General features: G+C 36.2%; 1 long non-coding RNA gene across 1 annotated transcript in view; it reads left to right on the forward strand.

Annotated features, from left to right (window-relative positions):
* Nucleotides 1-21,316, forward strand: part of LOC141571043 (uncharacterized) — a 141,757-nt gene extending 120,441 nt beyond the window's left edge. The window contains exon 6 of the long non-coding RNA XR_012495534.1: nt 21,199-21,316. This is a non-coding gene — a long non-coding RNA (uncharacterized LOC141571043). The remainder of the gene's footprint in view (nt 1-21,198) is intronic.
* Nucleotides 21,317-24,229: the final 2,913 nt, after the last annotated feature.

Consider the following 24,229-nt stretch of genomic DNA (forward strand, 5'->3'; position numbering starts at 1 on the left):
ATTCTACAAAGTTGATAACTTTTCAAAAGTACAAAGCAGTTTTCTATTCACACACATTTGTTTGTCGTACTATGCCAAAAACTTAGCTAGGTGCCATACAGCTTGCGAACAAAGATAAAAGAGTCTCTTCCTTTAAAAAGTTTCCAATCTAGTTGGAGAAATGACAAATACAGAGGGTATCAAAACAATATATACACATTTTAAGAAAGGAAAAAAATGTATTAAAATTGTAATAATATATACCGATAACAAAAGATGAATACAAATCATGTGTATACATTTTCTTGGCACCCCTGATATATATGAAAAGATAACTGATGGCAAAAGACTATTAATAATAAATACCTATGACTAATACAGATGCAAAGTGTTACTAGAGATCAAAGGGGGAAAAATGACCTTAACCTTGGTGGATAACAAAAGAACACAAAAGATTTGGAATTTGACTATTTACGACCTGATCTCAACTTAATTTTTCAGAATTATTTTTTCTTACCTTCCTGCACAAACAATGAAAAGCAAACTTATTATCATATTGAAGTGCCTGGCATTTCCCTTTCTCTGGGTATGTGCTTACTCTGTTTCTAACTCTAGGAATGCATTCCCTACTCTTCATTGTTCCTATCCTAGCAATTTTCAAAAGTCAAGTCTAATTGTATCTCCTTATATTTACCATCCAGCTGGAGCATAAAATTGGCACCCACTGGAAAGGAAAAAGGAAAAAGAAAGGGTGGTTCCTATCGGAGGACGGAAAGATGACTCCCACCAGCCTCTGTGCCCAGACAGTATCCCAGCAGGCCTCTACCCATTGGACAAATGCTGTAAAATTAGCAAATGAGTCTTCTTCATATAAAAATCTGGGCACTTTTCAAAGTGTGCTTCTGCACTGGGCACTGGGGCAGGTGAGTCTGCACTGGAGTGCTTTAAGAGTTGTTCCTCTGTTTACCCCAGTCTCTCATATCTCTTGAGGCCAGTGATCTTTAAAGCCAAGTATTTGGGGGGCTGATCTCTCAGGTGCTGGTTTTACAACTTGGAGTGCCCAGTGTGGGGTATAAACCCTTTGTTCCTCAGGGGAAAGCTCCATGTTTTGAGTTCCCTCCTGATTGTTTGTTACTGTGCTAGAGGTTTGGTTTATGGCAGAATTTTGTCTCAGCCTTTTCTCTCTGCTACAATTTGGTTTTCCTCTCATTTGCCCAACGTGAAGCGGTGGCTCTGCCAGTTTTCAGTCTATTGCTTTTTGTTTTTTGTTTCTTTTCAGAGGTAATTATTACATATACAGCTGTAGTTTTCAGTCATTTGTGGAAGGAGGTGAATTCAGGATCTTCCTAGATCACTGTCTTGAACTGGAACACCTGTTGTCTCTTTCTCAATCAGTCAATATTTATAGTTATATCATTACTCTAGTACTAGCGTACACCATAGTCTTCCTGGATTTAACTTTATAATTTAAACTATTATCAGTGACAGAGAAGTTAGGACTCATAGTAGATGCAATTTTTCTAAGTTAAAAATTGAGTAGTGTATGATGTAAGATTGCTATGTAGAAGTGAATTAATTAGCTAGTGAGAAAACTTACCTAACTGTCCATCTTGCATGTTAATGCAGGTGTTTTGTTTCGTTTCGTTTTCTACCCATCACCCTATGTACATAATCTCCTGTGAAGTGATTATTTTTAAATTATTCTGGAAAAAAAAGGCAATTATTTGTGCTAGTCTAACTAGAGTATAGACCTTTGGATTGGAAAAAATTGAAGTGTTCAAAATGATAGTGAATCAAATTAATGATGTAAATAAGGGCACTATATATGTAAATTATATAAATAAATGTTTTGTGGAACTGTTATAGTGAATGGTCCAGCCAGAACAATAAGTACACAATAAATGATAGATAAAACTTGGAAGAGAGTTGAGACTGAGTTTTCTTACTTTGACAGAACTATTATTCAACAGAAAATTCTGATATTTGTTATTTAAATTACTTGAGATATGTATTTATTATTCACTATGAGCATGAAGGAGTCATGTCTTGTGTTTCACAAAGGAAATTACATATGTAGTTCAGTAAGTCTCAATTCCTTTGAGATTAAGAAAATTTGGAGCATTGATGAAGCAGTAATCATCTGAGAAAAATATTCCAATAGACAAACAAATTTTTGCACATAACTTCAGGGATTGTACAGATCCCTGAGCATCACCCATGGACCCCAGGATAAGAGCACCAGTCATCACTAAATTTGAAATGCATTTAGACACAGAGTACATACCTCAAACATATCAAGGGGATTGTTCTATTTTATATTTCCCACCATGCTTAGCATATTACTGTGTAATAGCCTGTCTCCAAGAATATTGTAAAAAATTTCAACTGCAACAATATTTGTGTCTAATCAAGAGATATCTACAGGTAATTTCCAGTAAATTTTATTATTATTTAACATTATTTTTAAGATTTTTATTAAAAATCTTAGCTAACATACATTATATCAATTTCAGTTGTACACTATATTTGTTCAACCTTTATATACCTAAACAAGTAGTCACCATAAGTCCATCATCTACCATGCTATGCTATCACAATATTATTGACTATATTCCGCATGCTATATGTTACATTTCAGTAAGTTTTATTCTGTATATTTAGCTAACATACAAAGTACAATTCTATTAAATTTGATCATTGTCCATATAGCTACAAATGGGTAACCCATTATTTCCTTCTCTTTCAAATGCTGAGAACCTCCAATATGAATCCATAACTATAAGATTAACTGAGACAGAACCCATAAGACATAATTAGTAGCATACTATTGTATATTAAGTGGTCTGCCACCATTTTTTTTCTACTTGACATGCAGTGACAGTGCATTAAGCTTATTATAAGATTAATGACCTAATGATTAATACTAGAGTGCCCATTTATAATCAGTCTGTGAGGAATAAAGCAGTGAAACATGTGGAAAGTATTCGGAGCATAAATTCACTAGTGTAACATTTGTACCATTGAGTTTTAGCATCTAGCTAATGTACCGATGAGAACACATATGTGAAAGTGGTTTATACTATAGTATAAAATGTAAACTAAGGGATTCTTATTATCATTGCTTTGTCACTAATTTAGGGCTTTGTACTGAAATGTCTAAGTAGCAAAATGAAACACAAAGACATTTATTTTTTTAAAATATAAAATGAGTCAGATTCACTTAGGAGCTAATCTCATCAACGTTCACTAATACACACAAAGGAGTGTAATCTGGGTACAAGCCCATGATAATAGACAGTAAATTATAGGGCCTGGTCAGTAGATACCTCTCTCATTGCAGTCATTGGGTAATAATGTCATCAGGAGACAAATGTAACACTTGCTCAGCCGATAAATGCTTTTAGAAAGTCCTTTCATGGCCTATTCAGAGAAATTCTTCAGAGAGAAAATGCCTAAGTTTAAAAATTCACAGTAATTTGTTTTAATAGACTGATTAAAGTGTTAGCAATTATGCCCCTTGGTCATCTAAAAAAGCTCAAGTTATGGTACCACACTACATCCAAGTCAAAAGCCCTAATTTGGACTGAAATAAATTGGTAGAAACCACTTGTGAAACATGGAGACAGTGAAACAGATTTACGTTTCTTTCAAAATAGCCTGGAAAAGACTAGCTACAATTCACTAGAGATGATCTTATCCCTAGCAAACCCAAAGTACAAAATGTGTCTTTGCATTGTAAATATTCCATAGCTTGAGAATGGAGTAAGCTTCCTTCTGAAAAAAACATAAGGTAACAATGAAATGGCCTTTCCTATAGCTGCTTGTCCTAAATCCCTTAATCAGTAATGAGATCCTCGCGGCGTTCTTTTATCATTTTCAATCTATATAGGATAGCTGTTTTAACTTGGCATTAGGGTGAATATAATTTTTTAAAAAGAAATTAGAAGTGGTTAAAACTGCATTTTTAGCCTGTATGTAAGTTCACTCTAAAAGACCTGTGCCTAGATAAGCCTCTCAACCTTTTCTTTGATTTGAAACAGGAAATCATTTGAGGTTTATCCCTGTAGGTTTAAAGATAACTTTCGCCTTTAAGACCTCATCTAAACTCACAGATCTTTTTGTAGACACTTATTCAGTTACTGCTGCTAATGGAATACAAAAGAAAAAGAAGAACTTTGAATTACAGACTTTCTATATAAAAACAAGAAATAATCCACCTCCAAAAATATTACACACCTATTCTTGATTAATATTCTACACTATTCTTATTTCGGCAATTGGAAGAAGATCAAAAGGAAGTAAGTTTTCCTATTTGTAAATAGCAATGTTCTCTGATAAACCCTCAAACTACTGGCCACTGTAGAGTAACTGATGGTTACTCATCCAGTTTCTCATCCTGAAGCAGTGTTATTATTAAGGCCTGATGACAGCGCAACATTTACATAACCTTTTCTTCTGAGATTCAGTTCATTGTCTTCAGATGTTCATTGAATCTTCATTCCCTTGAATATCCCACTATAGCTTAATATCATTATTTCAAAAAGTAAACCCAGTTGCTCACCACCCCATAAGCCATTCTCCTTATCAATCACTCAAGTTCACCATTGACTCCAACTTCTTTTTAATATTTGGCTTCAAATATTGATTTTATCTTTTATCTCCGTCATCAATGATCTCTAGTCACAAAAATCTGTCAGTTCTTCTTTTGAAGTATTTCTAACATTTGACTCCTTTCCTATTGTTTATTACAATGATTATAGTCAGAACTTCACTGATAATTCTAACAGCCAGTTAACTTGTATCCCTGACTATGATCTCTCCCTTTTACAATCCACAAATAAAATGGATTCATCTTTCTTATTATTCAAATGGTGGAATTACAGCCCATTGTAACCACTAATTCTGTTCCAATTAGATCATGATCACAGCTAAGTTTTGAACAACAAATTTGTTTTCTTCAAGCATATACTTAGGAGGTAGTAAGTATAAGTGGAAATGTTCTCTCCTTCCAGAATTACTCTATCACCTTGTTTAAAAAACTAAATTTGTTTAACAGAATAATCCTAAACTCTTCTCTCTTCCTCCCCATACCTTAAATCAATCCCCAGCACTCTTGTAAATGTCTCTCAAATTAACCTCTCCTTTGTAAATACTCTCAACTACTGTAGATCAAGCTCTCTTCTTTTCTACTTGAACAACTGCAATAGACTTCAGTCTTCTCTCCCAACTTTTGCCTCATCTCCAGCCTCTAGCCTTCAAATCGCTAACAGAGTTACTGTTCTGAAATATAGATTTTTTTTTTTTTAATTGGGGAACAGGGTGTTTTTTCCAGGGCTCATCAGCACCAAATTATTGTCCTTCAATCTAGTTGTGGAAGACGCAGCTCAATTCCAAGTCCAGTTGCCGTTTTTCAATCTTTAGTTGCAGGGAGCGCAGCCTACCATCTCATGTGGGAATTGAACTGGCAACCTTATTGTTGAGAGTTCACGCTCTAACCAACTGAGCCATCTGGCCGTCCCTGAAATATAGATTTGATTATGTTGTTCCCTTATTGAAATTCCTTCAATAATTCACCATCACACATATCAGTTTCTCAAAGCATAGCCAAAGATTGCCTGCATCTAAAGAATTGGGAGGTCCTTGTTTAAAACCTTAGACTACTGGGCCCTAATTTTTGAGAGCAGACTCTGAAACAATATTAACAAGAATCCCATTGGCCTTCAGGTTAATGTCTACCTCCCATGTTACCATGATCTTATTCCTGTATACTTTCTAGCTTTATATCTGCTTGCACCTTCAACCTATATATCTGTATTGCTCCCCAAGAATTGTTTGTGTCCCCTAAAAGTGTTTTGCTCTTTCATACATCTGGATTTTCAAGCATAATGCTCCATTTACCTTGGTTACCCTTTTGCCATCATATCTGTATAATAAATATCAATCATCCTTCAAGATTCAGGGGAAGCAACATCTTACCTGGGAAGCTTTTACTGTCCTCAACTCCCTAGTTCGATTTGGTAACTCGCTTTTTACTTACCTGATAGTCCCTATAACACTTCTTTGCCATTATTTGTTTGCATGCTTGTTTCTTTTAGGGGACTATGAGCTTCTTAAGAAATACTAATATACCTTATTTAAGTTAATTTTTTTGGTACCTACTGCATTGGTCAATAAATGTTAATTAAAGGGTTGAACTGAGTAAATAAATGAATGAGTGAAGGAAGAAGTAAAGATGAGAGTGAGTAACAGTATTGCCACTGTGTCTTACCAAAATATCCACTGCATATTTTATTTTATGGTATTTAAATTGAACAGTAAATATCCATTAATTCAGGGCTCTCAAACCTGCAATTATTTTTTTATTCTCTCCCCACTTTCTTTTTTCCCATCTTCCAGTCTGGCTTAATTACAATTCCTACCTCAGGGTAGTGAAAATTAATTGGCTTGTAAATAATAATAAATTAGTCAATGTTCATAAAATGCTTTCAAGATGAAAAGCATTCTCTCACCACTAAGCATTTTTATTTATTAAAAAATAAATCGATGCATTATCAGTATCTAGATCACACCTGTGATTTATATCCTAAATACAATTAAACCTTTTCTCTATCTAGCTCTAAAATCCAGTATGCTTTTATTCTGATATGCAGACTTACTTCACTGTCACTGTGGTAAGACGTGATGAAATTAGGTACCATTTGCAAAACCTAAAATGAGAGTTTCGAACAGTCAGTATGCTCAGACTCTCATTCTGACTGTGACACTGGTTTAAACTTTATCCCCAATCTTGGAAAGCCTGAGTAGGGCCAGGTGGGGAAGTATGTTACTACACGCTCAGGAGATATAGAAACCCATGGATCTTAGCAAAGTCAAAAAAAAAAAAAAAAAAAAAAAAACATGCTAAGAAGCTAACATAGAATTTAGAAGATCCTCTCTCTGAAGAGGACCAGAATCATGTTTCACGTAAGACCACTTCCAAGAGATGCATAACTATATAAAGATAGTTATATAAACATATGATAGACAGACAGACAGACAGACAGACAGATATATGATGTTGCTAATCCCCTTATCTTGGTAAGTATAGTTCTATATTCTATGTGTTTGGTATTATAATGCAATTTCTCTCTTGAAATTGAGGCAATAGTAGATGATTGTACTTCGCATCTCCCTCCCTCCCCTTTTTTGTGTATGTTATTTTAGCGATACATCAACTCTAAAGGCTTTGAGAAATACCACAATGCATCATCAAATGTTCACAATTATATCATGTCCATTTTACAGATGAAGAAAATAACACTTTACAGTTTGTTTGTTTGTTTATAAACTTGTCGAAACACATTCAGCTAGTCAGTATCAGATCTGGGTCTCAGTGGTTTAACTCAGCATTCCTGTTCCTAGCTACTATGCTGTGTCCCTTTATGAAAAGACAATAAAAGGCCTGGAGTTCTGATGAGGTCTCGTGTCAGGGGCCAAGAATGAGGGGGACAGGGATTCTCAATACAATTTGTAAAATTATTCAATGCCCCTATCTTAGTTTTCTTGAACTCATTTTTGGGTTCTAGAATGAGGAGGGTGCAATAAAAGAGATTTAAAACATATGGACTCTACATTTGTGGTCCGGCATTGGCCAAGCAGCTTCCCTAGCTACCAGAGATGGCACTCTGTGTACAGATATCAGGTGCTCTGACAGAGTCCAGGTAATTATCACAGACTCTAGAAGAAGCAATGGAGTGGAAAGGTATTTGACAAACAACAGCAGAAACAGTATTGTCTTTAGAGGGCACCTTTGGTGCAGTACACGCATTGCTTCAATGCTACCATTTTGGGGTCCAAGATGAGAGTGGAGATAGGAGATGAGGAAATGTCTGCTGCTTGGGCAAAGCCACGAGGACTTTTTTACAAAATTCATGTGAGTTATTCCTAAATGAACCTCAAAATTATTTGAGAAGAATTTTTTTTTTTTTTTTTTGGGGGGGAGACAGATGTTCTCATAAAAATGAATGATGCCTGAGTTAGGAAAAAAAAAATGTGACAGTTGTATCACGTATTTTAATAAAACTAGCTTTTATTATTGCAAAGTTTCCTAACATTCTATAATCTTTCGATACACCATTTTATTTTATGCTATGTTATGTTATGTTATGTTATGTTATGTTATGTTATGTTATTACTACCTTCCATTCAAAACAATCATACTAAGTTAGGATCACCAAGTCAAAAAACAAACAAACAAAAAAAACAGGCATTAAATCAATGTTAGATGGCAAAGGGTTCAAAAAATAAATGAACTATTACATTTGAATTTTCTTTAAGTATAATGCTAAACAATAAAATGAAAATGAGTAGCAAATAGTTTATTTTTTCATTCTAAAAGACGGAAAATTCAGGAAAAAAAATAAAAAAAAATATATATATATATATGGTTGTTGTTTTTTAATGTTGTAGATTTTATTCCCTTAGTCTTGTCAGGAACCATAACATCTGCTGTTTTCTGTAAAAGAAATGGATAACCATTTGGCTTTACATTTATTTTTTTCCCAGTTCTATTAAGATATAATTGACATATAACATATGTAAGCTAATGTGTACAAAATGATGATTTGATACACATGTATAGTGTGAAGCAATTACCACAATAAAATTAGTTAACACTTCCACCACCTCATATCTCTTGTTATACTAAAGCATTACAAATCAATAGATACAGGAGACCAATAAGAAGCAGGAAGGAAAATGCCTGAGCCACCTTCTATTTCTGTAAACCAGCAGCCCTTGGTCAGTTTCAGCCCCAGGAAATACCACCCCAGGCCACAAGCTGAGAGAATAGAAGAGATGAGTCCGTATCCCAGTGTGCTATAGAGGAATCCTGCTCCCTATTGATTCCATAGGAGAGAAAAAAACAGGAGCAGTTTCTGAGAGGGGAATAAGGAACTAGCTCTTTCAATCAGGGCATTTTAATTTCACATGCACAGAGTAAAACATGCTAGAATCCTCTGCTAACATATTCTGTTAGTCTCCAAAATGCATGAATTTATTAATAGAACAGATAACTTGGTTATAGAAAACAGATTCCACATTTGGTACAATGAATGTAAATATTGCATGTGATAGAAAAATAATCGAACACCTTCTTTATTTAAAACAGGCTTAATTAATATCAAGTGCTGTAACAAATGGTAGTGGCCCCTCTGCTTGCCTCTCTTCTCACCTGTGTGCCAGGGCTCCCTGCTGCCTTGTTTACCTGCAGACCTTGGTGTCTAAACACACAGGAGGGAGCTTACGCTTCATTTCTAAAGCTTTCTCCTTTCTTTCCTCCAAACATAGCTCCTTCAGTAAGAGAAACTATTCCCAAAGCCTCTTGAAAATTCTTTTCTTGTAGACAAATTCTGTGCCTTGTACACCTTGCAACGACCTACACAGACCCACGCCAGGTTTACAGGCATAACCATCAGGAGCAGGGATGTAGGTCATCTTTATTGGCCGTTGCCTAACAACTGGACTCCTGTCTCCTCTCCTTCTGCCTTCGGATTGACTCCATGTGGATCCTAAACAGGACAAGAAACTGGTTGTGGTGTCAAAAGCAAATGTCAAGCAAATAGAAAGAATTGTATTAAGTTTACAAAGTAGCCAGGAGTGATTCTTCCAGTGAGCCGCCTTGCTTGAGCGTGAAGCGGCCTGCCTGCTTAGCATCAGTACTGGGACATTAGCAGAGGGGCCGAAGCATTGAAGAATCCTCTCTATTAGGCATTTACATGCCATTTTATAATTTCTAAAGCAAGACACATTAATGTTCTTAGTGATCACCCGTACAATATTTTAAATTAGGCCATTAAAGACCTCTAAGAAGTTTTCAAATAAAATTTCTTTTGTCTCTCAGCTGATGGTTGACTATTACCATAGAAGAAACGGTTGGTGTTATTTTCTAATTTCTTGTAGTATCTAGGAAAATAGTTAAGGTGGTTACAAGGTAACAGGGCATCAACAGGATAAAATGATTGACTGTCAAAGGGCCTGCTGCTCACCATAGCTATTCCAAGGACATAGAATATCTTATCTACCTGGGGTTTGAAAATTGCAGATTCCCTATCTTGCTTAAGCAGTTTTGTGTCAACCCACAGTTTTCATAAAACAAATAAACCGGGGCAAATACTAAAATCCCTTTAGCTCAGAGGCCTTCAATTCCAGAGTCCTTAACCTCATGAGAGGACTTCTGAGCAATCCAAACCTGAAGTTGTTACTGTAGGCAGAAAGAACGGGGCCAGGGGAAGAAGGGAAGGAGGAAGTGAGGAAAACAACAGAAAAGATGAGATGAGATCATTCCCAAGAAAACGTGCAGCTACAGCCAATCTTAAGGGATGATAACACTATTAGCATTGCAGGCAGCGGGAAATCTCTGCCTCCTTTGTCGCAGTGATAGTTCCTACAAGGGAATCCCACTTCCCGACTGGAAGGAGAGGTCATCAACAGCAAGGATCCGCCCCGGGAATGCCCTAGGAATGCCTGTAATGCCTTCCCTGAATATTCTGAGGCCTCATTCAAATACAATCCTAAATGTTTGTGTTCTTCGGTACAGTTGCCCTTTTTCCTGGCCTGCCCACTCTCACGCTATCTTGAGATAGCGCTGTACTATTTTCTTTCTTTTAATAAATCCTCGGCTCGCTTGGCTTTGTTTGCATTGATTAATATTTCTACATCCTGGAATGCTTTCCTGAGATGATACAAGGACCCTTTCAATCTCTGGCAACAAAGTCACTGGATATTTTTCTTGACAAGCAGTGTTAATAATTCACGGGTTACCTGCTCTTTCAAAGATATAATTTTCCTTCATATTTAAACAGGAAGAGAAACATTGGTGCGAAAAAAGTACTGTATTTTTTTAAAAAAACAGGAAAAAAATGTCCAAAGTTTATTATGTGAATGTACATTTAGCAATCCATAAGCATATGAAAACCCCAAAGAAGCATTGGACAGTTGAGGTTTATATGCCATTTTGGACAAAGGAGAAAGGGAAGCGGGGCAGGAGTCTGGGATTTCAAAGGGGAAATAGGCAGTTTACAGGCAGACAAGACAGCAGAACACTGTTGTAAACCAAGTTCTGCTAGACAGCCCAGAAACAATGGGACAAAGTAAGGAATCGAGCTAATGGGCCCCTACTCGGATCCTTCTCCCTGATGCTCAAGTGATTGTGCGAAGATCCCCTCCTGAAGGAGGCCTTTCCATCTGAATCTCTTAGCTAGGAAAGGGGGAGGGACAAAGGTTCTTTCTGAGTCTTTTGTTTCTAAATAACCATCTTAAAATCAATATCCCAAAAGGTACTTTTGGGGGTGCAAAACTTTGGTTCTCTTCAGGATGTTAAAGGACATGAATTGACAGCCAAATGAAGAGACACATAGGTAAAGTTCTAAACAAAATTGCTCCTGTCCTCACGGAGCCTGGAGCCTGGTAAGGTGGCATGTGGAAATGTTCTTATTCTCCATCCGGAAAGCTCTCGCTCACTGAACCCTCAAAAAGTACTTTCTTATAGTACCGTTTCATGTTGGTATAAAAATACTGTGATTTGCTTAAAAGTCATTTAATAATTCCAAATCAAAATATATTCATAATTTATAGGGTGTGTGTTTTTTTTTTGCATAAGAAATGAGGCTAATCCTGATTTATTCTAATATCATTTGAGGACATTTAGATTTTAAATATATATTTGTGGTTGTGAAATTTGCTTGCTGTTTTTATGGAGGACTTGAGTGTCTGATTTAAAACCAAAATATTGCAGAAGAGTGAATCAAAGCTGAAGATGTTTATAATTGCTTCTGTGAAAAGCTCCCCAGGGCTTCGTTAAAAGAAAAGAAAGTATTCAGACTATATTTTCTGTAATGTAAAAGCTTTCACAAATGAAGCAGAAATCCAGACATGCATTCCCTTCCCCCCGACCCCCGTCAAGATTATGAGGGACCACAATGGGAAAAGAAAATTGTTTTCATTATGAATGCCCCAATTTTCCCACCACAGATCAGTCTTAAGAAATTGGAAAAATCTGTTGTCCCTCTTATTATTCTACCTTTTGCTGATTAACCTTTCTCCCTTGAGGCTTCTAAATGGCTTCCTGTCATTGAAAGCCCCCCCCACCAGAGCAAAGGAAGATGCTTTTGTAGGGACAGAGCCCCCAAGTGCAGTTTCCAGGCTCTTGGCCTCATGTGGAAAGGTGCTGGCTCAAGTAGTAAATGGCCATCAACTCTGATTGGATGGCCATCAGCTGTGGCTAGTTGGCTGTCAGCTGTAACCAGTGAGCCATTGGCCACTAATATAACTGCCGTGGCTACGCTAACCAAAAAATGGGGGCTAGCAAGAAGATGGTGGCTGAGCCAGCAAGCGGCGGAGTGAGGGTTGCAGATCGTGTGGCTCCTGTTTCCTGTGTCTCCAACCCAGCCGCCAGCAAGACTATAGTGGTATGACTCCCTTATCCATGGCTCCGTGGGTGTTCCTTTTTGGCCTCACCATATCTTGCGTTCTTATGTGGGGAGCGGGAGCAGAGACCCTGCAGGCCGCCCCACATGAGACACCTTTCATCAGGCATCTCCTCCATGCCTGAAACCCCTCTCCCCCACTTCAGGTCCCTCTGGGCCCTATGATTTATGACGGGAATAAACAGTTAATACTAATACATAACATGTCTCTTGTCCCAGCTTCCCAATGTGTTAGATTTCCCATCTGCTAGTTAGAATTCAGCATCTCTCAAAAATCATTGAGAGGTGACTCTAATGGTAATCATTCCAGAACCTTTAATGGATGGCTGGGGCCGGCAGTACTGGCGGAATAGACACAGCAGCCTCACTAGCTCTGTGTAATGTTTTTCCTCTCTTTTATTCACACCCCACCTCCTCCCACAACCCACCACCAATGAACCTCTGAAAAAAATCTCCATGAATTTATGCAACTACTTCTCTGATGAAAGGTCAAGAATCAGTTAATCAGCAAGTTAACCGCGGCAGTATGTTCCTTGCAATGTGCTAGGTATCCTGAGAATATAAAAAGAAGTAAAAGCTTAACAGTGGTTGTAAGGCAAGAATCCAAATCCCCAATGATAACTAGAGAACAAGATAGGCCAGCAAGCTCTCTGGCGGGTACTTGTAATTATGGCCAAAAGAGAGAAGAGAAGCAATCTACAGAGCCTATGGTGATTAAGGGAATGCAAGAGGAGGTGAGACTTGCTCAAAGTCTCAAAGGTAGAATTCTTTGGCTAGATAGTTAGCAAGTGGCCTTACCAGGGTCCTCAGAGATTAAATGTGTGATTTTAAAGACAGAATAGCAACCATGCATGTCACAGTGAAAATAGGATAGACCAATCACCCTGGAATTGTTGGGGTGGTTCTTTTAGAAACACAGGTGTACAGTAAGTAGCTCCAATAGTCCTAGGAGAGTGGTCTAAATAAAATGTGACTTTTGAGAATTTTTAAAAGCTATGCCATACCTAGAGAGCTGATCATAGAAGAGAGAGAGAGCAAATGGCGGTTCTAGTTCTGGGAGCTTCAGACACTAGTACCATGACCAAAACAGCTCTCCTCTTCCCCAATTCCAAACCCACTTCCACACACTGCATGCCTTAAAATACAGAAATGTATTTCCTAATGGTTCTTGAGGCCAGGAATCTGAAATCAATGTGTCAGCAGGAATGGCTTCTTCTGAGAGCTATGAGGGAGAATCTGTTCCATGCTTTTCTCCTAGTTTATGGAAGTTATTGACAATCCTTGTCATTCCTTGATTGTAAATGCATCACTCCAATCTTTGACTCTGTCTTCTCATGGTCTTTTTTCCCTGTGTTCCTTTATGTCTTCACATGGCATTCTCTTCTCTGTGTCTCTCTCTCCTTATACAGACACTAGTCATATTGAATTAAGTGTCCACATGACCGCAGTATGACCTCATATTAACTAATTGTATCAGCAATGTTCCTATTTCCAAATAAGGTCACATTCCAAAGTAATGAAGTTTAGTACTTCAACATATCTTTTGGAAGACACAATTCAACCCATCAGTGTCTGCCTCACGGCTCCCCAAAATTCATGTCCTTCTCATAATCAAAATGCATTCATTTCATCCTGACATCCTCAAAAGTCTTAACACATTGCATCAACGACTCAAGTCCAAAATCTAATCTGAATACAGCCAACTAAAAAAGTACCAGATATCATCATTTAAATCAAGTAGGGGTCAGATTCGGAATGTTAGATTCTGAGGCAAAATGCCTCTCTATCTGTGGACCTATGAAACCAGACAGGTCTCCTGCTTCCAAAATACAGTGGTAGGATAGGTATAGAGTAAACATTCTCATTCCAAACTAGGGAAATTGGTAGGAAAAAGAGAGCCATTGATCTAAAGCAAGTTTGCACCCAAACAGAGCAAAGTTCATTGGGTTTCAAGGTCTGAGAATGATTTCCTGTGGCCTGATGTTCTGTTCTCTGGGGCCACTGGGGGTAGTTCTACCCCGTTAGCTCTCTGTGCCACTCCTGCCCTCTAGAACTGTGGAGGCAGTGGCCTCTACCTCTGTGGCTCTGCCCTCAGAGCCATTCTTCCTTCATTTCATCTCTGTCCCTTTCAGTTCAGGGTAGCAAGTGTTTGTGCTGTTATACAATTCTTAAAAACCTTGTTAGTTTTCTGTGGATGTTGGTCTTCTAAATGGATCCATACCATTAGCTAAAAGGGCTTTCCCCAGATCCTTCCTGGATACCAGCATGTCTATCCCTGGCTTCTCCTGAGATCGTTTATTGGTCCAAGGAATCACACTCTTGATTTCTTTAGCAAAAGGTTGTTCAGCCACACCCTTGGCCCTGTTACCAGAACACTCAACCTAGATAGGCAGAAATTTTTCCAAAACATCCAGTTCTGATTCCTTTTTACTTAAGAGTTTATTCTTCAGTGTATCTCTTTCCTCTCATGTTTTATTATAAGCAGCAAAGACAGACCAAGCTGAACTTTCCACATATTGCTTGTAAATCACTGTAGCTAAATATTCAAGTTCATTACTTACAAATTCTACTTTCTACCACAGAACAGCAGAACACAATTCTGCCAAGTTCTCTGCCACTTCTTAACAAACATTATCTTTCCTTCATTTTTCAATAACATGTTCTTCATTTTTATCTGTGACCCCACCAGAAGCATCTTTGCCTCCATATTTCTAATAACATTCTGTTCGTGAAATATATGTTATATGTATTCTCTAAGACAATAGAAACTTTCTCCACAGCCAATTTCCCTTCAAGGTAATCTACACTTTTTCTATCACGCACCTCAAAATTATTCCAGCCTCTACCCATTATCTAATTACATAGCCACTTCCACAATTTTAGGTATTTGTTAGAGTAACACTCCACTTACTGGGTCTAAAATCTATACTAGTTTCCTAGGACTGCTTTAACAAACTACCACGAGCTGAATGTGTTAAAACAACAGAAATGTATTCCCTCACAGTTCTGGAGTCTAGAAATCTGCATTCAAGATGTCAGCAGAGTTGGTTTTCTCTGAGGCTTCTGAGGAAAATTCTGTTCCATGCTTCCCTCTTAGTTTATGGCCATAATTATCCATCTTTGCTGTTCTCCAGTTTGTAGATGCCTCACTTTAATCTCTGCCTCTCTCATCCCATGGGCATCTTCTCCCTGTGTTTTCCTGTGTCTTCATGTGGCATTCTCTCCCTCTGTCTCTCTTTCTTCTTTTGATCAGGACACCAGTCATACTGAATGGTCTACCCTACTGTAGCACGACCGTCTTAACAAATTGCATCTGTAATGACCCTATTTTCAAAAAAGGACTTTCCTGAAGTATTGAGGGGTAGGACTTCAACATGTCTTTTTGAGAGGATTCAAATCTACAACAGGATGTAATTTGAAAAATGTCAATAACTCAGGCCTTCTAGGCATGATGGCCCTTCAACTAAGTGTGATAATGGGAAGTCATCCTTTCAAAACCACCACTTAAAGGCAGCAGCTGGAGCGGAGAGACATTATTACTGTAGTGTAGACATGAACTCTGGGCGTAGATTTGTAATATGGGTTGGTTCTTTATATTTCTATAGCCTCCATCTTTGCCCTAAAAGGCTCATTTGTTACAAGGATACTCATATTGGCTATCCGTTGCGTTAGATAGCCAGTGATTATTGATTCTGTGGTCATGTCTATCAGTTCATCATCTGTTTAACCAAAATCAGCCTATTCTCTCCTACCTCCTGCATTTGAAACCCACAGTTAACCAAGGAAACACGAATAAGCCTTACTGAACCCAGCTTAGCAGAACCAACTTACCCATAAATTTGAGACTAATAGTAAATGGTTCTTAATTTAATCTACTGAATTTTGCAGGTGTTTGTTATATAGTATTATTGTGGCAAAAGATCACTGATGCATGCAACAATCAATGTTACTCTAACACTTGTGACTTCTACTGAAGCCATAGAATATGGTCAGAATCCAGACTTCAAACAAAACTCATGACACTTTAGCGCAACTGTTTATAATAGGAAGGGTACATTTTCGGAGAGGATAAACTCTATTTTATGTTTTTTTTTACAGAGATCAAGTCTTCTTCCTGTAACCCTAGTCCCATGCTCAGTCCCTAGAACAAATCAAATTCTCAGTAAATATTTTTGGATTAATTAACAAATGATTTTTTCATCTTAAGGAAATGGAAATTGCAAAAGAACAATCATGATATCTTATACATCATATGTTTTCCAATTTTGTAATTACAGTGATGACCATGTAGTAAGAATTCAATAAATAGTATTTGTGATCTGTTACTTGATTGATGAGACTCAGCCACTGTCAATAACCCTTGAGGACTGAACCAAGAAACAATATTAAACTTCATCAAGAAATATTTTATTTGATCCGTGAGAAGACTTTTGTGACTTTCAAGATTCCTGACCACTAGGGGGAAAAAAAAAATTGTATGGCTTCTCTAGGGAATTGATGCCTCTTATGACTCTTCCATATGGAATGTAAAATATAATCCACAATCACAGTCATAATTATTGTTTATCATCCTTTCTCTCTCTTTTTTAAATTCTATGCTCACATGTCAACTTCAAGTTATTAAGACAAAAAGTCATCCCAAATTATACATTATTTTACTTAGTCAAATTATTTAAGGAAAGCATCCCAGATATGAGAGTACTAGTTCATGAAATTATACCAAAACAAATGGTAATAAAATAAAAAATAATAAGAGGTAAAAAAATAACAATATCCATTAAATATTGAGGAGCCTTCATAATATGCAGGCTATACTTGGGGCTAGACTAAGTTTAAGCTCTAACCTCTACCCTTTGTAGGTAGCAACAGGCAAATGACCAATTGTGACAATGTGATGCTATAAGGGGTATATATACGGTGATAGAAAAACAGAAGTGACTAATTCTGCATTGAAAAAAAAAGGAAAGGCTTCACAGTGACGTCAATATTTGAGCTGCAAATTAGCAAAAATTCACCACACAGAAAAGGAGAGGAGGAAATCTAGGCAAAGAGAACAGACTGTGCAAAGTTACAGTAAGTAAGCTCAGTCTGATGCTACATAGACTAAATGAGGTCAAATGTCAAGAGATGAGGCTTGGGTCCTTACCTGCAAAATCATATGTGTCCAGCTAAGAAGTCATGTGATGGCAAGTCACTGCAGGATTTTTACTTAATTAGAACTTAAAATGGTTATGCCAGGGAATAATGTAAAGAATGAGTTAGAGGAAATTTGTACTAGAGAGGAAATTGCACTATATGTTCACATGTGAAAATGCTAAGCCACCCCCATCTAAGAAGTATGTTCCAGATCTTAAAAGAGATGTCATGCTCCGTTGGTGAGATATTCTGTGAGGTTTCCAGCTGTATTATTTTACAGTTAATGTTCCTGATTAGTGTTGGCTTATGGTTAAGTTACTGTGCTGGTAAACAAGACTGTGGTCTTTCTCTTCCATTCTCAGTATGGACCTATCTTAATTAAGTTGAGGAAAGGAAAGAAGAAGTAGAAACCTGCCTGCATTAATGAACTGTGGGAAAGTTCTTAGCAACATTACAAAACCAATTATTAAAACTCTATAAACCTGGGAAAGTGTGACATTTTATAACACTCGAAAATAAAAACTTCCAGCTATCTATTCCATTAGATAGCCAGTTTTGAGAATTTTATACTCAATAAAAAAATGAAGAAAGCAATGTACTATTTCATGTTGAATAAAAGGAAACTGAGAATGAGTAACAAATAAGCACAATAAGTCAACTAGTCAACACAGTCACTGAGCACTGACTGTGAAATTTATAATGAAATGTGTTGGGTGTTCCTGTGGTTTGGTCAATTCCTGTGGTAGCCTATTAGCAATTTGTACAGAGCTTTTCTCCTGTGTTATAAAAATGGGTGGTATTCTTATCTGGACAGATTAAGAACGTCAAGAAAAAGTACTTTCTGAATAGACATTTTCCAATGTACATTATACAATTTTCCAAACAAAATCATTTTCATCTGCCTAAAAGTTTTAGGTCTTTATAAGTATTTACTTCAAGCAATATTTCTCCAACTACTGCTGTGTGTGAAACATTTATTTTACAAAACTGTCATTTATCCCACAGGACTGTCAAGAAAAACTATTAATAGACAGGGAAGGAAAACAATTAGGAATCAGAAGGTTTATGTCAAAAAATAAAAATGAATAAAGTTGCCGCCAACAGACAATAAGAAAGAATGTGAAATAACAGAAAAGGAATGGGTATAATGAGAGTAAAGTCAATAAGGGTGAGATAAAAGAGCCAAATGCTGTTTTTTTCAATACCTATGCATTAAAATTAAGAACTGAACACTAAAAGTGTTCTTTCGGTGTTTATCTCACAGTTAAATTTCATCAGGGCATCAGAAAACAAAATGAGTAAACATTTCCCTTTTCCCAAATAATCTCTTTGACTCCTCTGTGTAAAGTCCATTTTGTCATGTACAACTAAACAAAGAGATTGAAGGTAACTGTCAGAAAGGAGAAGAAGTCTCCTATCCCATGATAAAAGATATAGCAAAAAAATATAAGAAATACTTTCAAAGGCTGTCAAGAGTCACAGTGTTTTCATTCTACCAGAGAGAAAAGCAGCTAATAGGGAAGACTGAGCTGTTGCATTATTTTAGCTGTTGTATAATTTGATATACTAAATGTCTAGAAAGACAGTTTGTTTTGTATATCTTATAACTGAAGTCATTTATCTTCTGATTTTTAGTCTTTGCTTTTATGATGAGATAGCAATCATAATATTTTAGAATGTTTATTCATAAATTTAACAAATGCTCATTGAACACATGTGCTACCAAATTCATTGTGGTGAACCTATGAAAAAGAAATAGCAATGCAATTCCTACTCTCAAAAAGTTTCCAGTCTAGGGGCATATGTGCATGAAATAATGCAAAGCAATGAGTGCAATAAACTAATGTAAACAGAAACATCCAAAGTGTCTGTCCCTTACATTTAGAATTTAACTTAAGAGTACCAGAAAGAAGACTGAAATATCTGTACAATCTGATACAACTTGCTTTTGTATATGCCACGCATCAATTTCCTCATCTGTAAAATGAGGATATATGTTTAATATTCTATATTTCTCGGCCCATTTTGTGGATAGTACAATGGAGGAAAAGAGCATTTAGTTCAATACGTGATAAATGCATTAAGAACATTTATATTTTGCAGATTATTGGTGCTGTCTTTTCTAAACCCATATTTTTGGATTTCTCAAAATGTTTCACATATTAAATTAAAATCACCAGGTAAAAATCAACATATTTCCAATGATTCATCCAAAATATACAGTTTAAGTATAGCATTTCATCAAATAATTAAATGTAGTTGAAGGTAGTGCTGAGACACACTCTAGTTAAATAGACTCCTGTCCTTATTTCGAAGTATCAATAACCTTAGTCACCAGTAAACCATACTGACCGACTGGCCATGCTGCCATGTTAACTGTACATAAGTATGGCTTGATTAACTCTTTGAGGCTTTTAAGTACAATTTGATAGATTCTTACTAAATAATGTCTTATAGGAACTTCAGAAATCTGTTTTACAAATCCAACAGTTCCATCATCTATAAAACTGTAGTCAAGGGACGCTACTAAAGAAATGCACAGGTGCACTAACAATCTAATAGGCAAGTAAAACTTGATGGGAAAGAAATAACAGATCTTTGTATCTACAATTTTGAGAAGATGTGATGTCATAGAAAACCCCGAGGTACTCAGAGATGAGTATAAAGCACTTCACTATAAGAGCATAATCATCGTGGTTTTAGAGAAGCTATAAACTGATAACCATCTCTGACACCTGATCGTAAGCCAAGCGACATGAGTTTTCCCTTTATGCTCTTTTTAATGCAGGTGAATGAAAACGATAACTTAACTTAATGGGGCTTCGCAGCACTAATTATTTGGGAATAATCAAAAGGTTTCATGATCTGAAAAAGGTTGTTTCAGTGCAGCTCATTACACACTATGAAGAGCTATTATTCCATCCTGCTACCTTTCTGCCACTCAGGTGTTCATTTGCCAGATGCTTTCTTATTAAGAGCATACAAAAGGAGACTAACGTGAATGGCACAATCAAGTAAGTTTACCCAGTTTAATTTTGGTGTCAATAGTAAATATTATATTTTTATTATAATTCTGACCAAGACAATTACCTTCTTATTGCTCGTCCTGACACAATGTTAAACCACTAGGAAAAAAACTCCGCTGAGCTTAATTTATAACGTGAATCATAGAGATGAATGACCACTCTAACTTTAGCTAAAATAACAGCACATATTTTTTATTCTTACCGCTATGTATAGAGTTATTCAAAATTCACGTTTAGTAATTTGCAGTGAATCACTCTCCTTGTGAAAATTTCTTATTCCATGTATTCCATAATTACTCAGTTGCAGTATTACGTGTTGATGGGTCAAAACAATAGTTTCCTAAATGTCTGTAAACCAGAGAGAGGAAGAGAGGAAAAGAAAGGGAAGGACGAGGAAAGAGAGAGAGAGACAGAAAGAGAGAGAGAGAGAGAGAGAGAGAGAGAGAGAGAGAGAGAGAGAGGTCATTGCCCAAAGATATTCTTTTTATTGACACCCATAAACTAACTCTTTGCAGTTGAGAAATTGGTTTTGGACTTGTTCCACGCTTGCTAGAAAAAAGTAAATTCTCTTTCTTTTTGCTTCTCTGATGCAGGAAGTTGGTGACTCAGAATTATTGTTAAGAGACCAGCATCCCTTCTGCTCACTGTTGGATTGTATTTCTGAAGCCAGAGCCTTAACAGCTTCGTACAGGTGCAAAGGTAAATTGTCAGGCAAGGAAACAGATATCAGTGCCACCACATGCCAGTAAAACCGACTAAGTTTTAAGAACTGAATAACTCTAAACCAACCTTTTGTCATGTCTGTTAAAAAAATGTATCTTGGTTTAAGCATAATGTTGGTTTCTATTAAAAATAATGCAGCTTGTTAAGGCAGCAATACTTCTATTCTTCTGGAGGAATATTGTCCTGAATTCTGAAAAAGCATTTAATATCACAAGAAAGATAATGACACGAGATAGTCATCATGTAGAGATTATATACAGGTTCAAATCCTAACCAGTTTGTATAGGTTCAAATCCTGAGTCTGTCACCAAGGGCAATCTCTTTAGTCCTTGTGTTCTTGTTTCATCTATAAAATGAAAATAGCCATTCAGCATTTATATAAATTCTTTTGAGAAATGTCTATGCAGATCCTTTACCCAATTTTCAGAGTTGTCTTTTTATTATCAAGCTGTAACAGTTATTATTATATTTTAGACACAAGTCACTTATCGGAGTGAGGGTTAAATAAATGAGTTAAGACACGTAAAGTTCTTAGAATTGGGTCTAACATACGATATACACTAAATAAGTTATTAATATTATTATGAAGCAGGGACCAGATTATCTTAGTAACCTAAAAGTCATTAAATGCTTTTCTCTTGATCCTTAAACACTTTTTATCTATTAAAGAACCATTGATATTTCATAGAATCTAAGGACCTTATAATACAATTTGCTCAGAAGAAAATAAAGAAAGCAAACAATTAATGACCAAAGTATCTATGCCTGTTCTCTCACAAGAAGCAATGTCAACCACGCTTCAGCATCCATTCATTTTTCACCTTCATGACTTTGCTATAATCTCCAAATACCCATAGTATGCTTCCATAGAATTTTTCTTTATATTGAGCTAAGTAAATTTATTTTAGAAAGAAATCTTATATATGTTTAATGATTTCATATAAACACATATACGAACCTGCTATTTTTGCATCTTTTAATCTGACATACATACAAATGTCTGCATTAATTAGTTATTAAGAAAAGTATTCTTCAATTCCCAATTGAGCAAGAATACAGGACAGTCATGAATAGCAACAAAATAAATATCTGAAATAATTTCTGTTATCACTTTAGAACTGAAAGACTTTCAGGACTAGAAAGTCAACACCATTACTGTATACAAACTAACATTAATTCAGCTAGGAGTTTGTTGATGGCTTCAAGTTAAGCACGATAAATATAGTACTGATGAAATTTTTGTCATGTCATGGATAATCTCCAAGGCTTTTCTCAAATCTGCAAAACATAAAACTGAGTGATAGGGCTAGGAATGTAGATAGCTGAGAAATTACCAGATGTAGAACATTTGGGGAGATTATAAAAAATGGTTAGATACCTCAACAGGTATTTAATAAAAATGAATCTGGTTTATTTGGTGAAAAGACTCAAGTAAAATTTATGTCAGGAAAGGCAAGAATAGGCCTTGTTTTATCACTTTTCAAGACTCCCTCACAAGCCTGAACAACTTTAGTGTCCTTAGGCTAATGGAACTGGTGGACTCAGAACAGCTTTCAGAAGTAGAGGAGTCTATGTATTAATATTCTGTCAGCTAAAGTTGAAAACATTTTTAAAATATTGCTTAGAAGTAACTGGCCATTTGTCCTAGCAAATGTAAACTGATGATTCTTCCACACCAGAGATTAGTTTGCAGTTCCAATTTACTTATTTTCTGAATAATATAGAAAATTAGTTCCTTTTATTTGAAAAGTTGAGAAAAGTGATATGTGCTCTAACAACATTTTAAAATTGGACCTCAGGAGCAGTAGCTGGTTTATAGATTCGCCTTCATCATTGGTACATAACACACTCATCATTGCCCGTATATGCCCTGATTTTATTTTACTGGTTATTTGTAATAATGAAATAAATATCTGTGAGCACAGCATCCCAAACACAGGTGAGGGCTTGACATTTAGCCTACATTTTGCCATATGATTTCAACCCCATTCCATTCCCCTGCTTCTCCCCAGTGGAGATAAACGTCATCCTGAATTTCGTGCTCCCCATTCCATTGCTTTCTTTTTTACATAGTGTTAATGCATCTAGATATATTCCTGAAAAGTATGTTGTTAACCATTAGTTTTCTGTTTGTTTGTTTGCTTGCTTTAACTTTATAGAAAGTGTATCAGGCTGTGAGTTATCATCTGGAACATTTTCTTTTGCTTAATATTCTGCAGTAAAGATTCATCTGTGACTTTGGTGCTGTAAACAATGCTATTTGTTTATTCAGTTTTTTATACTGTGCTTTTGAATTGATTCTAGGTTTTTGGTATTGTGAACAGTGCTGCTGTGAATATTTCTGTACATCTCTATTGATGTATATGTGCAGAAGTTTCTCTTGGTTGCAAAACTTACTGGGTCATATGTAGGTAAATGTAAACCCATGCTCCAAAACTTGTATCATGCAATTTTTATATTTTCACTGTAAAAGAGGTGTAAGATAGTATTTTATTGTTGTTTTGATTTGTATTTTATTGATCACATATGACGGCTGGCCATATGTTTTTCTCTTCAGGGAAGTCCACTTTTCTATTTGTACTTTTCTTAATAGTTTATGGAGTTCTTCACATATCCTTGATGCTAATCCTTTGCTGATTTTCCGTATCATGAATATCTTCTATGACTTGTAACTGTCTTTTCACTTTCATAAAGATGTCCTTCAGTGAATAAATGTTCTTAATTTTAATATAAACAAATATATCTATCTTTTCTTGTTTAAGATAATGCTTTTTATTTTTTTAAGACTGTGCCTTTTAAATCCTACTTGGGAAATATTTCACTACCATGGATCTAAACGATATGCAAAAAATTTTTTTTCTAAGAGTTTAAAAGATAATGTTGAGTTTCTCCACTTCTATT

Source organism: Rhinolophus sinicus, linkage group LG04 (assembly GCF_036562045.2).
Source record: "Rhinolophus sinicus isolate RSC01 linkage group LG04, ASM3656204v1, whole genome shotgun sequence".
Lineage (NCBI taxonomy): Eukaryota > Metazoa > Chordata > Mammalia > Chiroptera > Rhinolophidae > Rhinolophus > Rhinolophus sinicus.